The 11762-nt window shown below is 46.9% G+C and overlaps 1 long non-coding RNA gene across 1 annotated transcript; it reads right to left on the bottom strand.

Moving 5' to 3' along the window:
• Positions 1-6277: 6277 nt before the first annotated feature.
• On the bottom strand, positions 6278-6709 carry LOC140581533 (uncharacterized). The gene is made up of 2 exons (XR_011984624.1): positions 6661-6709; positions 6278-6533 (listed from the first exon to the last, which is right to left on the bottom strand). It is a non-coding gene; the product is annotated as an uncharacterized lncRNA (long non-coding RNA).
• Between the last annotated feature and the right edge of the window lie 5053 nt (positions 6710-11762).

The raw sequence follows: 11762 nt of genomic DNA on the forward strand, positions 1-11762 counted from the left end.
GCATCAACATACACACTGCGATCTTTCTCGTAATCAGCTACCTTTATTTCAGTGGAACCCATAAAATATCTGTACTTTATATTTCTGCTCCCTGCATGGATTACCTTACATTTATCTGTGTTAGAGACATGGGATGAGTTCCAGACCCAGACTTCACAGCTGGTCCGTTTGTGACTCGACACTTTTCGAACTTCTCTAGGCGCTTGCCAGGTATATGTGCAAGGAGTGGAGGACAAGGCAAAGGCAATGGAAGAAAGATTTGAGTACAGATTGAATAGGGAGGTAGAGTAAAACACCTTGTGGACTTACAGATGCAAGAGCTAGGTCAGTCAATTATGGATTGTTTACAGAGGAGAGATGGACAATTGAAGGCTTTAATACAAACACTTGTTCCGCCATCTTCTACACCTGTCTGCCTCGCCTGGGGGTGGGGGTCACCCCGCCTGGCTGGACCGGCTCCCCGTTTGCCGGGGGGTCTGGGGTTGGCTGGTCCTTGGCTGCTAGCTGAGGTCTCATCGGGTGTGGTGGGGTGGGACTCTCCCGGTCTGTGCCTGGGGGGGGGAGGGGGGTTGCCTGCTGCCGGGCTGCCTGTGGCGCCCCTGAACACCTCGGTTGGCCGTCCCTGCCGGCTGTGCGGGGTCGAGGATGGGGACTAATCGGGGCCAGTCGGGGATCTGGCCCCGGTGCCGGGGGGGGCCCACTCCTGGCACGCCCTTATGGCTCCCCTGGGCCCAACACCACATTTCACACAACATTAGGGCCTTGAGGGGCAGTGGGGAGGTGCGCCGAGACACTGCCCCTCAAATTTTACTTGCATGTTAGACACCACATGACACTAGGGCTGAGGAGGTGGGTTGAGGCAGGTGGGGCTCTGCCGTCTGCCAGCGGGGGGGCCCTCATACCCGAACTGCACCCACTAATTTTAATGCATTGTAGACATAATCACACAACTCTCTCACACATGTACATGCACACTTCACACCAACATGGGTCGGGGAGGGGATGGGGGCTGAGGGGCCCCTCTCTAACTCTCTGTCTCTGGCCCTGCGCGGGTGGGGTGGCCCGCCGGGTGGAAGACCCATCATGGGGGGGTTCGGGCGGCCCTGGCGGGTGTGGGCGGCCTCCTCTCTTGGGCTGCGGGCCGGGTGGTGCTTGGCTCTGCTGCGCCGTGGTGGGGCCCTGGCGGGCAGTCCGGGGAATCTTGGGACGCTCTGGGCCCTGCTAGGCGGATTGGGGGGTTCGGTTTGGGCTGGGCGGGGGGTCTGCGGGTCGCTGCGAATCCGCTCCCGGGTGGGGGGGCGGTTCTATGTGTGCGCCCCCCCTTGGATCATCCTGCAGTGTCGGGGGGAAGGCGTGCCGGGTCGCTGCGGTGGGCGGCGGTCCGTCCTGCCGGGGGGGCTGGGGCCCCTCCGGTGTGTGGGGGGCCGTCCGCCGGGGGGGGGAGGTGGTGGTCCCGGTTGGTGGGGCCCTTCGGCCCTGGACCCACCTGCCTCGGTGGGGGGGTTGCGGGTGGGGCTGGGGGGCTCGCCGCCTGTCCTCCCTCTGCGGGCCTCCCTGTGCTACGGGGGTTGACTCCCCCTTAGTCCCTCGCAGGCTCCCTCTCGGATTGGGCAGGTGGTTGTCTCGGGGGCGCGTGGCCATGGGCCCTTGTGCCGGGGGGCGGTAGGGTGGCCTCAGTTGCCTGGTTTCTCCTGCCTTCGCCTTGGGCCTGGGGGGGGGGGGGGGGGGGTGTCGCTTCCCCTGACGGCATCAAATGCCAGCACATCCAATGACAAATCAGGTCACACCTACACTTGCACATACATACAAGAATTGTTGCGCGATCAATATCATTATTATTGTTACTTTTTAGGGTATGTTATAGATATAGGAATTGAAATATACATATATAAGGGTACGATCACGTGTGTGTATGCTACATATATATAATGCCGATTTGTCACATTATTAATTATTATTATTATCACTGATGTTGTTATAATTCTTGTTGTTTGATGAGTTGTTTCTTATGGTTGTTTGTATTCTGTATTCCCCTATACTTCATTTTTTCCATCCCACCTACATTATTAGTGTTATTATTTCTGTATACCTTTTTTTTTTGTTGTTTTTTTTCCTCCCCCTCCCCCCATGGTGAGTAATGTCTGTTATCGTTACAATTGTTGTTTCTGTATCCTCCCCCCCCCCCCCTTTCTTGTTCCTTCACGGTACTAGGACGGGTGAGTTCGGAGCAGCCACACTCTTTGCTCTTGAATTTAATGTAAAATAAAGTTGTCCTCCGAAGAGGGGGGGTGGTAATGGGCAATAAAACAAAAAACAAAAAAAAACAAAGGTATACAGAAACAATAATAGAGTTAGTGAGAGTGGGAACACTGATTGAACAGGATTGGCAGGAAGTCAAATGCTATCATAACCACCCAAGAGCTGACCAACAACATAAACGAACTTCTAGCAAGGTTAGCCATAAAAACACCTTACAGATGCAAGGAAGGGTGCCCATTACTTCCAAAGCGCTCACATTACCAATCAGCATCAGGGGGCAGCAGTTTTTGGCAATGGTAGATACAGGTAGTTCTCTCTCTTTAATACAGTGTTTGTGTATGTGTGTGTGCAAGCTGTAACTGGGCACTGTGTGTGTGTGTGTGTGTGTGTGTGTGTGCGCTCTACGTGGGCAGTGTGTGTGTGTGCTCTACGTGGGCACTGTGCCCACACACACATTTTATGCTGCCGTCTGGTGGCCAAAATTGAGTACTACCATTTAAAAATATTAAAATATTTTTTTTCTGGTAATTGCAATACTTACATTCGGCCAGGAGATGGCAGCAAGAAAATAGAAAATGAATTTTCCCACGGATATTCGGATAATTCAGAAGGTAAATTTATTGCGTATTTGTGTATCTGTGTCTTTGTGTGTGTTTTACTACACTTTGGGGGCAATTTTATCAAATGTTATCTATGCAATCTATGATATAGTGCACACACACACACAAACACAGAGCCCCCGCTTAGAGCTCTCTCTCACACACACACACACACACACACACAGACACAGTGCCCTGTTACTGCACAGAAAAACACACACACACACACACACTGTGCACTGTAACAGTGCGTACAGACACAGACACACACACACAGAGCCCCCGCTTAGAGCTCTCTCTCTCACACACACACACTGTGCACTGTAACAGTTCGTACACACACAGACACAGTGCCCTGTTACTGCACAGAAACACACACACACACACACACACACACACACAGTGCCCTGTTACAACACACACACGTTTCATGCTGCCGTCTGGTGGCCAAAATTGAGTACTACCATTTAAAAATATTAAAATGATCTTTTCTGGTAATTGCAATATTTACATTCGGCCAGCAGATGGCAGTATGAAAATAGAAAAATAATTTTCCCATGGTTATCAGGATAATTCAGAAGGTAAATTTAATATGTATTTGTGTGTCTGAGTGTATGTGTGTGCTTTACTGCAGTTTGGGGAAAATTTTATCAAATGTTATCTATGCAAACGACACACACACAGTGCCCAGTTACATCGCACACCCACATGAATAAACAGAAACACACAAAGTGCCCAGTCACAGTGCCCACACACACACACAGAGCCCATTTAAAGCTCACACAGTGACACACACTGTGTGCTGATATAGTGCACACACACACACACACACACACACACACACACACACACACACACACACACACACACACACACACACACACAGAGCCCCCGCTTAGAGCTCTCTCTCTCACACACACACACACACAGACACAGTGCCCTGTTACAGCACAGAAACACACACACACACAGACCGGTTAGAGCTCACACACACACACACACACACACACAGAGCCCCCGCTTAGAGCTCTCTCTCACACACACACACACACACACTGTGCACTGTAACAATGCACGCACACACAGACATAGTGCCCTGTTACTGCACAGAAACACACACACACACACACATACACCGGTTACAACTCACACACACTCACACAGTGCCCTGTTACAGCACACACACGTTTCATGCTGCCGCCTGGTGGCCAAAATTGAGTACTACCATTTAAAAACATTAAAATGATCTTTTCTGGTAATTGCAATACTTACATTCGGCCAGCAGATGGCAGCATGAAAATAGAAAAATAATTTTCCCATGGTTATTAGGATAATTCAGAAGGTAAATTTAATATGTATTTGTGTGTCTGAGTGTATGTGTGTGCTTTACTGCAGTTTGGGGAAAATTTTATCAAATGTGATCAATGCAAACCCACATACACAGTGCCTAGTTACATCGCACACGCACATGGATAAACACAAACACACAAAGTGCCCAGTCACAGTGCACACACGCACACACGCACACACACACACACAGTGCCCAGTTACAGCACACACACACACACAGTGCCCTGTTACAGCACACACACGTTTTATGCTGCCGTCTGGTGGCCCATATTGAGTACTACCATTTAAAAACATTGAAATGATCTTTTCTGGTAATTGCAATACATTCAGTGTCTCTGTGCACCTCCCCACCGCCCCTCAAGGCCCTAGTGTTGTGTGAAATGTGATGTTGGGCCCAGGGGAGCCATAAGGGCGTGCCAGGAGTGGGCCCCCCCCGGCACCGGGGCCAGATCCCCGACTGGCCCCAATTAGTCCCCATCCTACAGACCGGGAGAGTCCCACCCCACCACGCCCGATGACACCTCAGCTAGCAGCCAAGGACCAGCCAACCCCAGACCCCCCGGCAAACGGGGAGCCGGTCCAGCCAGGCGGGGTGACCCCCACCCCCAGGCCCCCCCCTAGGCGAGGCAGACAGGTGTAGAAGATGGCGGAACAAGTGTCTGTATTAAAGCCTTCAATTGTCCATCTCTCCTCTGCAAACAATCCATAATTGACTGACCTAGCTCTTGCATCTGTAAGTCCACAAGGTGTTTTACTCCATCTACCTCCCTATTCAATCTGTACTCAAATCTTTCTTCCATTGCCTTTGCCTTGTCCTCCACTCCTTGCACATATACCTGGCAAGCGCTTAGAGAAGTTCGAAAAGTGCTGAAGTCAGAGTTGATATTCTCCACCAACAATTCCACTACCTGCAACCGGGTTAACATCTCCTGTAACTGCTCTGGAGAAAAAGGGGCAAGAGGTGCTTTTCCCTTAGAAGGCAGTTGAGCATGCTCCTCCGATCCCTCACCCTCTTCTTCAGACACATAAAGATTACTTAAAGATTGGATAATATCCTGCAAAGGTTCTCGTCGAGTCACAAACGGACCAGCTGTGAAGTCTGGGTCTTGGAACTCATCCCGTGTCTCTAACACAGATAAATGTAAGGTAATCCATGCAGGGAGCAGAAATATAAAGTACAGATATTTTATGGTTTCCACTGAAATAAAGGTAGCTGATTACGAGAAAGATCTCGGTGTGTATGTTGATGCTTCCATGTCCCACTCTCGCCAGTGTGGGGAAGCAATAGAAAAGGCCAATAGAATGTTGGGTTATATATCTAGGTGTGTAGAGTTTAAGTCAAGGGAGGTGATGTCACATTTATATAATTCCTTGGTAAGACCCCACCTAGAATATTGTGTGCAGGTTTGGTCACCATACCTTAAGAAGGACATTGCTGCCTTAGAAAAGGTGCAACAGAGGGCTACGAGAATGATTCCTGGTCTTAGAGGAATGTCTTATGAGGAGAGGTTAGCTGAGCTGAATCTGTTTAGCCTTGAGCAAAGGAGACTAATGGGGGACATGATCCAGGTCTATAAGACTCTAACGGGTCTGGATGCTGTTCAGCCAAATGGCTATTTCAATATTAGTTTAAATACTAGAACTCGTGGCCATAAGTGGAAATTTGCGGGAGAACATTTTAAAACAAATTTGAGGAAGCACTTCTTTACACAGCGTGTACTTAAAGTATGGAATAGTTTTCCTACTAGTGTAGCAGAAGTTAAAACCCTGGGTTCCTTTAAATCAGAGCTAGAAAAGATTTTAACAACTCAGAGCTATTAGTTAAGTTATCCCCAAACGAGCTTGATGGACCGAATGGCCTCCTCTCGTTTGTAAATTTCTTATGTTCTACTTGAGGGCTGCTGCTAGTCATGGCAACACCACTACTAATGCAAGATACAATGAATTGTTAAACCCTGGTCGGGCACCACTTATGTAACACTGCTGATTCCTGCCTCAGAACCAACCTATTACACACTATACGTAGGGAGGGACATTTCAGGGTGGCATAAAGAGAAATACACCATCAGTTCACAGAACAAAGAATATTTACTAAAAAAGGTGAGCATATTACCCCAGCAAATGTACATGTAAATAATGAATTAACAATAACTCAAGAAAACTGGTGTTGAGATGGATAACCATACAACTGAAATGAATAGCAGAGTCCAAAGTGGAGACCAAACGTCCTCTTCCCAGTGAGGATGGTCCAAACAATGGTAGGACGTGAAGCCGGAAAGAGAAGGTTGGCAGTTGCAAGTAAATCAGGGGGAAAAAAAGTCCTTTCTGAAAATAAAAAAATTATACATCCCGCTTTTTGCTAAACCCAACAAATACACATTTATATCATTCAAACAACTGTTACTAAATTAAACAAACAATACATCCATATCATTCAGGAAAAACATCTTACATTGAGCCATGAACGCTTCCCGTTCCTCAAATAAGGACTTACTTCCTTTATTCTGAGCCACAACAAACATGGCCGCCCTTGCCCTTATATAGGCTCTTGCTCCTTATAGTCCTCTAGGAAATCATACTGACCCTTAGAGGACAGGAGTATAATTGCAGACATCTGGTAACAAACCAGTGTTTGTTACAGTGCCCTGCTACAGCTTGCACACACACATACACAAACACTGTATTAATGAGAGAGAACTACCTGTATCTACCATTGCCAAAAACTGCTGCCCCCTGATGCTGATTGGTAATGTGAGCGCTTTGAAAGTAATGGGCACCCTTCCTTGCATCTGTAAGGTGTTTGTATGGCTAACCTTGCTAGAAGTTCGTTTATGTTGTTGGTCAGCTCTTGGGTGGTTGAACTGATTATGATAGCGTTTGACTTCCTGCCAATCTCGTTCAATCAGTGTTCCTACTCTCACTAACTCTTCCACAGTTTTAGCAGTACCTCTCAGTAGGCTTGCCAGACAGGGATTATAATTACGCAGAATAGCATGTACAGTACCACATCCTTCTCTGTCATGTCATTCTTCCATCGCAGACACAGTGCCCTGTACTGGAAAGCAAAGTTACGGATGGTCTCTTGGGGTCCTTGTTTCCTGTCATGGATTCTTCTCTCTGCTTCTGCTTCATAATCCTCGGAAATCTTCATAATACTCATCGGCCTCATCCAGGACGGCGATGAGTCTGCTTATAGACAGGAGGCAAAAAAGCTGGCTGCCTGGTGCAGTCTTAACAACCTGGAGCTCAACACGCTCAAAACAGTGGAGATGATCGTGGACTTCAGGAGGAACCCCCCTGCTCTCCCCCCACTCACCATCATGGACAGCACTGTGGCTACAATAGAGTCATTCAGGTTCCTGGGGACCATCATCTCCCAGGACCTGAAGTGGGACACTCACATTGACTCCATTGTGAAAAAGGCCCAACAGAGGTTATACTTCCTTCGTCAGATGAGGAAATTCAACCTGCCACAGGAGTTGCTGATACGGTTCTACACCGCAATCATTGAATCCGTCCTCTGCTCTTCTATAACTGTCTGGTTCGGCTCAACTACCAAATCTGACCTTAGAAGACTGCAGAGGGTAGTCAGGACTGCTGCGAGAATCATTGGAACATCCCTCCCCACTCTCCAAGATCTGTACTTATCCAGAGTGAGCAAAAGGGCTAAGAAAATCACCCTGGACCCCTCACACCCAGCACACTCCCTCTTTAACCTGCTGCCATCTGGTCGACGCTACAGAGCACTTAGCACCAAAACGACCAGACACAGGAACAGTTTCTTCCCCCAGGCAGTCCATGTCATAAACACTTAACAATGTCATGTACACTTAACAATACACGTGGTACACACAACACTAAAACAAATTATTTATTTAACACACACGCTTATTTATTTTTTCATATTTGCACATATCAACATACCTGTACAAACACATCATACTGGAATGTCTTCTTGCTATTTTGCACGCTACTTTGTATATCTTTGTATATCTGTATATAACTCTTTTTATTACCTGTGTCTTGTCTTGTCACTGTCTTTCTGTCTTTCTGTTGCACTGTAGAGTTCTGTCACTACAACAAATTCCTCGTATGTGTCAACATACCTGGCAATAAAGCTTATTCTGATTCTGATTCTGATTCTGAAAGAAAAGATCTTAGGAAAGCATCCATAAATTGACTCCATGTTCCAATGGCTCTTCTCTCTGCCAACCACCAATCTTTAGCAGTACCTGACAGAACCGATGACATTGTAGCTAGTACTTCCACATCGCTCATTGGTCTTACAGCTAAAAATTCTTCACACCTCTCAATATATGCCACTGGATCTTCATCTGATTCCTGGCCAAATTGTGGAAACTCAATCTTAATGGACGTTTTAAAATGACGTCCTTGGCAGCCAGATGGATGGGAATGACAAAAAGATGGGGAAACCTGGACAGCCAAGGACCAGCCAACCCCAGACCACCTGGCAAACGGGGAGCCGGTCCAGCCAGGCGGGGTGACCCCCACCCCCCGGCCACCTCAGGCCCCCCCCCCCCAGGCGAGGCAGACAGGTGTAGAAGATGGCGGAACACGTGTCTGTATTAAAGCCTTCAATTGTCCATCTCTCCTCTGTAAACAATCCATAATTGACTGACCTAGCTCTTGCATCTGTAAGTCCACAAGGTGTTTTACTCTACCTCCCTATTCAATCTGCACTCAAATCTTTCTTCCTTTGCCTTTGCCTTGTCCTCCACTCCTTGCACATATACCTGGCAAGTGCCTAGAGAAGTTCAAAAAGAGTTGATTTTCTCCACCAACGATTCCACTACCTGCAACCGGGTTAACATCTCCTGTAACTGCTCTGGAGAAAAAGGGGCAAGAGGTGCTTTTCCCTTAGGAGGCAGTTGAGCATGCTCCTCCGATCCCTCACCCTCTTCTTCAGACACATAAAGATTACTTAAAGATTGGATAATATCCTGCAAAGGTTCTCGTCGAGTCACAAACGGACCAGCTGTGAAGTCTGGGTCTTGGAACTCATCCCGTGTCTCTAACACAGATAAATGTAAGGTAATCCATGCAGGGAGCAGAAATATAAAGTACAGATATTTTATGGTTTCCACTGAAATAAAGGTAGCTGATTACGAGAAAGATCGCGGTGTGTATGTTGATGCTTCCATGTCCCACTCTCGCCAGTGTGGAGAAGCAATAAAAAAGGCTAATAGAATGTTGGGTTATACTCTAGGTGTGTGGAGTTTAAGTCAAGGGAGGTGATGTCACATTTATATAATTCCTTGGTAAGACCCCACCTAGAATATTGTGTGCAGGTTTGGTCACCATACCTTAAGAAGGACATTGCTGCCTTAGAAAAGGTGCAATGGAGGGCTACAAGAATGATTCCTGGTCTTAGAGGAATGTCTTGTGAGGAGAGGTTAGCTGAGCTGAATCTGTTTAGCCTTGAGCAAAGGAGACTAAGGGGGGACATGATCCAGGTCTATAAGACTCTAACGGGTCTGGATGCTGTTCAGCCAAATGGCTACTTCTATATTAGTTTAAATACTAGAACTCGTGGCCATAAGTGGAAATTTGCGGGAAAACATTTTAAAACAAATTTGAGGAAGCACTTCATTACACAGCGTGTAGTTAGAGTATGGAATAGTCTTCCTGCTAGTGTAGCAGAAGTTAAAACCCTGGGTTCCTTTAAATCAGAGCTAGATAAGATTTTAACAACTCAGAGCTATTAGTTCAGTTCTCCCCAAACGAGCTTGATGGACCGAATGGCCTCCTCTCGTTTGTAAATTTCTTATGTTCTTTCTTATGTTCTACTTGAGGGCTGCTGCTAGTCATGGCAACACCAATACTAATGCAAGATACAATGAATTGTTAAACCCTGGTCCCTGTTCAGGCACCACTTATGTAACACTGCTGATTCCTGCCTCAGAACCAACCTATTACACACTATACGTAGGGAGGGACATTTTAGGGTGGTGTAACAGTGCCCTGTTACAGCACACACACACACACACACACACACACACACACACAGAGCCCCCGGTTAGAGCTCACACAAACGGGCAGGTGTTACCTAACTCCTACCTATCAAAAGGTAGCTAATTAAAACATCCAATCTCTCCGCAGTTTGTACAGATTATATAATTGCAGTCACTGAATAGTGTGAGACCTGCGATGGACTGGCATCCCACCCAGGCTGAGCCCTGCCTTCTGCCCTGTGCTGCCTGGGACAGACTGCAGTGTAAATGACCGTGGTAATATATAATAATAGAATAATAGAACTGAGCTATGATCCACAGTATGGAAAATTCGTAAGTAAAGTGAGCAAACCCACTTTGCAGTATAACGCTCAGGACCGTTAATGTTAATGAAGAGGAAGAGAGATCAAAGAGAAGGAGAGTTAATCGAGTCCATCTTGTCTGCAGTGAATGCTTTATGCTCCAGATTGGATACACAAGAACATGGGAGTAAATCACGGGGGGGACGGCGGGGACATGTCCCCCCCTATCCGAGGGTTGTCCCCCCCAAAAAAATTATTAAAAAAAATTGCACTATCTATTGTGAAAAATATATGTATGTATACCTAAAATAAAAACAAACGCAAAAAATGCATTTAGAAACAGTTGAGTTCCCCCTCCCCTTCCTCACAGTGGTTTGGCCCACTGCCTGCTTTCCCAGTTCATCTCACCTACTCTACACACACGAGTCAGGTGTGTGGCTGCGGCTCAATTAATGTTGAACTCCAGTAAGTAGGGTATTTTATTCACTTTAAATAAAGCGATTCTCTTTAATGTAGTTGATGCAGACTCATTCATAAATCAGTTTTGGCAAAAATGCTGATTAGCGATTGACAAACTGGATGATCATTTGACTTCTCCTCCTTTTTTCCTCCCGATGCAGGGTGTCCCCTGCCTTGTGCCCTGTGATTGGCTGGCATGCCGTCCAGGGTGTCCCCTGCCTTGTGCCCTGTGATTGGCTGGCATGCCGTCCAGGGTGTCCCCTGCCTTGTGCCCTGTGATTGGCTGGCATGCCGTCCAGGGTGTCCCCTGCTTTGTGCCCTGTGATTGGCTGGCATCCCGTCCAGGGTGTCCCCTGCCTTGTGCCCTGTGATTGGCTGGCATCCCGTCCAGGGTGTCCCCTGCTTTTACTCTAAACACAATAGGCTCCAGGGCCTTTACAATTGTGTTTCTAAACCTGGTCTCTGTTATGCACCAGGAACCAGGATGAGAAACACAGCCTTACGACACTGATTTGGATAAGTAGTTGAGAGATGGATGGATGGATTATAAAAATTTGGTATCAGATAAAAATAAAATGCTTTACCTACTTTATCTAGTCTGTCATAGAGTTGAAGTATTAAAGATACTGGAGTATCTGAGGGGTTACTTAAATTAATTAGCACTTAAATTTAAAATAAAATCACTGGATATTTATTAATGACCTAAGGAATAGGACTCCCCGCATCCCTGAACAGGATAAATGATTTCAGAAAATAAATGGGTGGATGGATGGATGGATGGATGGACGGGATAAAAAAAGTCGACCTTGCTGACTGATTTT

Source organism: Paramormyrops kingsleyae, chromosome 21, assembly GCF_048594095.1.
Source record: "Paramormyrops kingsleyae isolate MSU_618 chromosome 21, PKINGS_0.4, whole genome shotgun sequence".
Classification (NCBI taxonomy): Eukaryota; Metazoa; Chordata; class Actinopteri; order Osteoglossiformes; family Mormyridae; genus Paramormyrops; species Paramormyrops kingsleyae.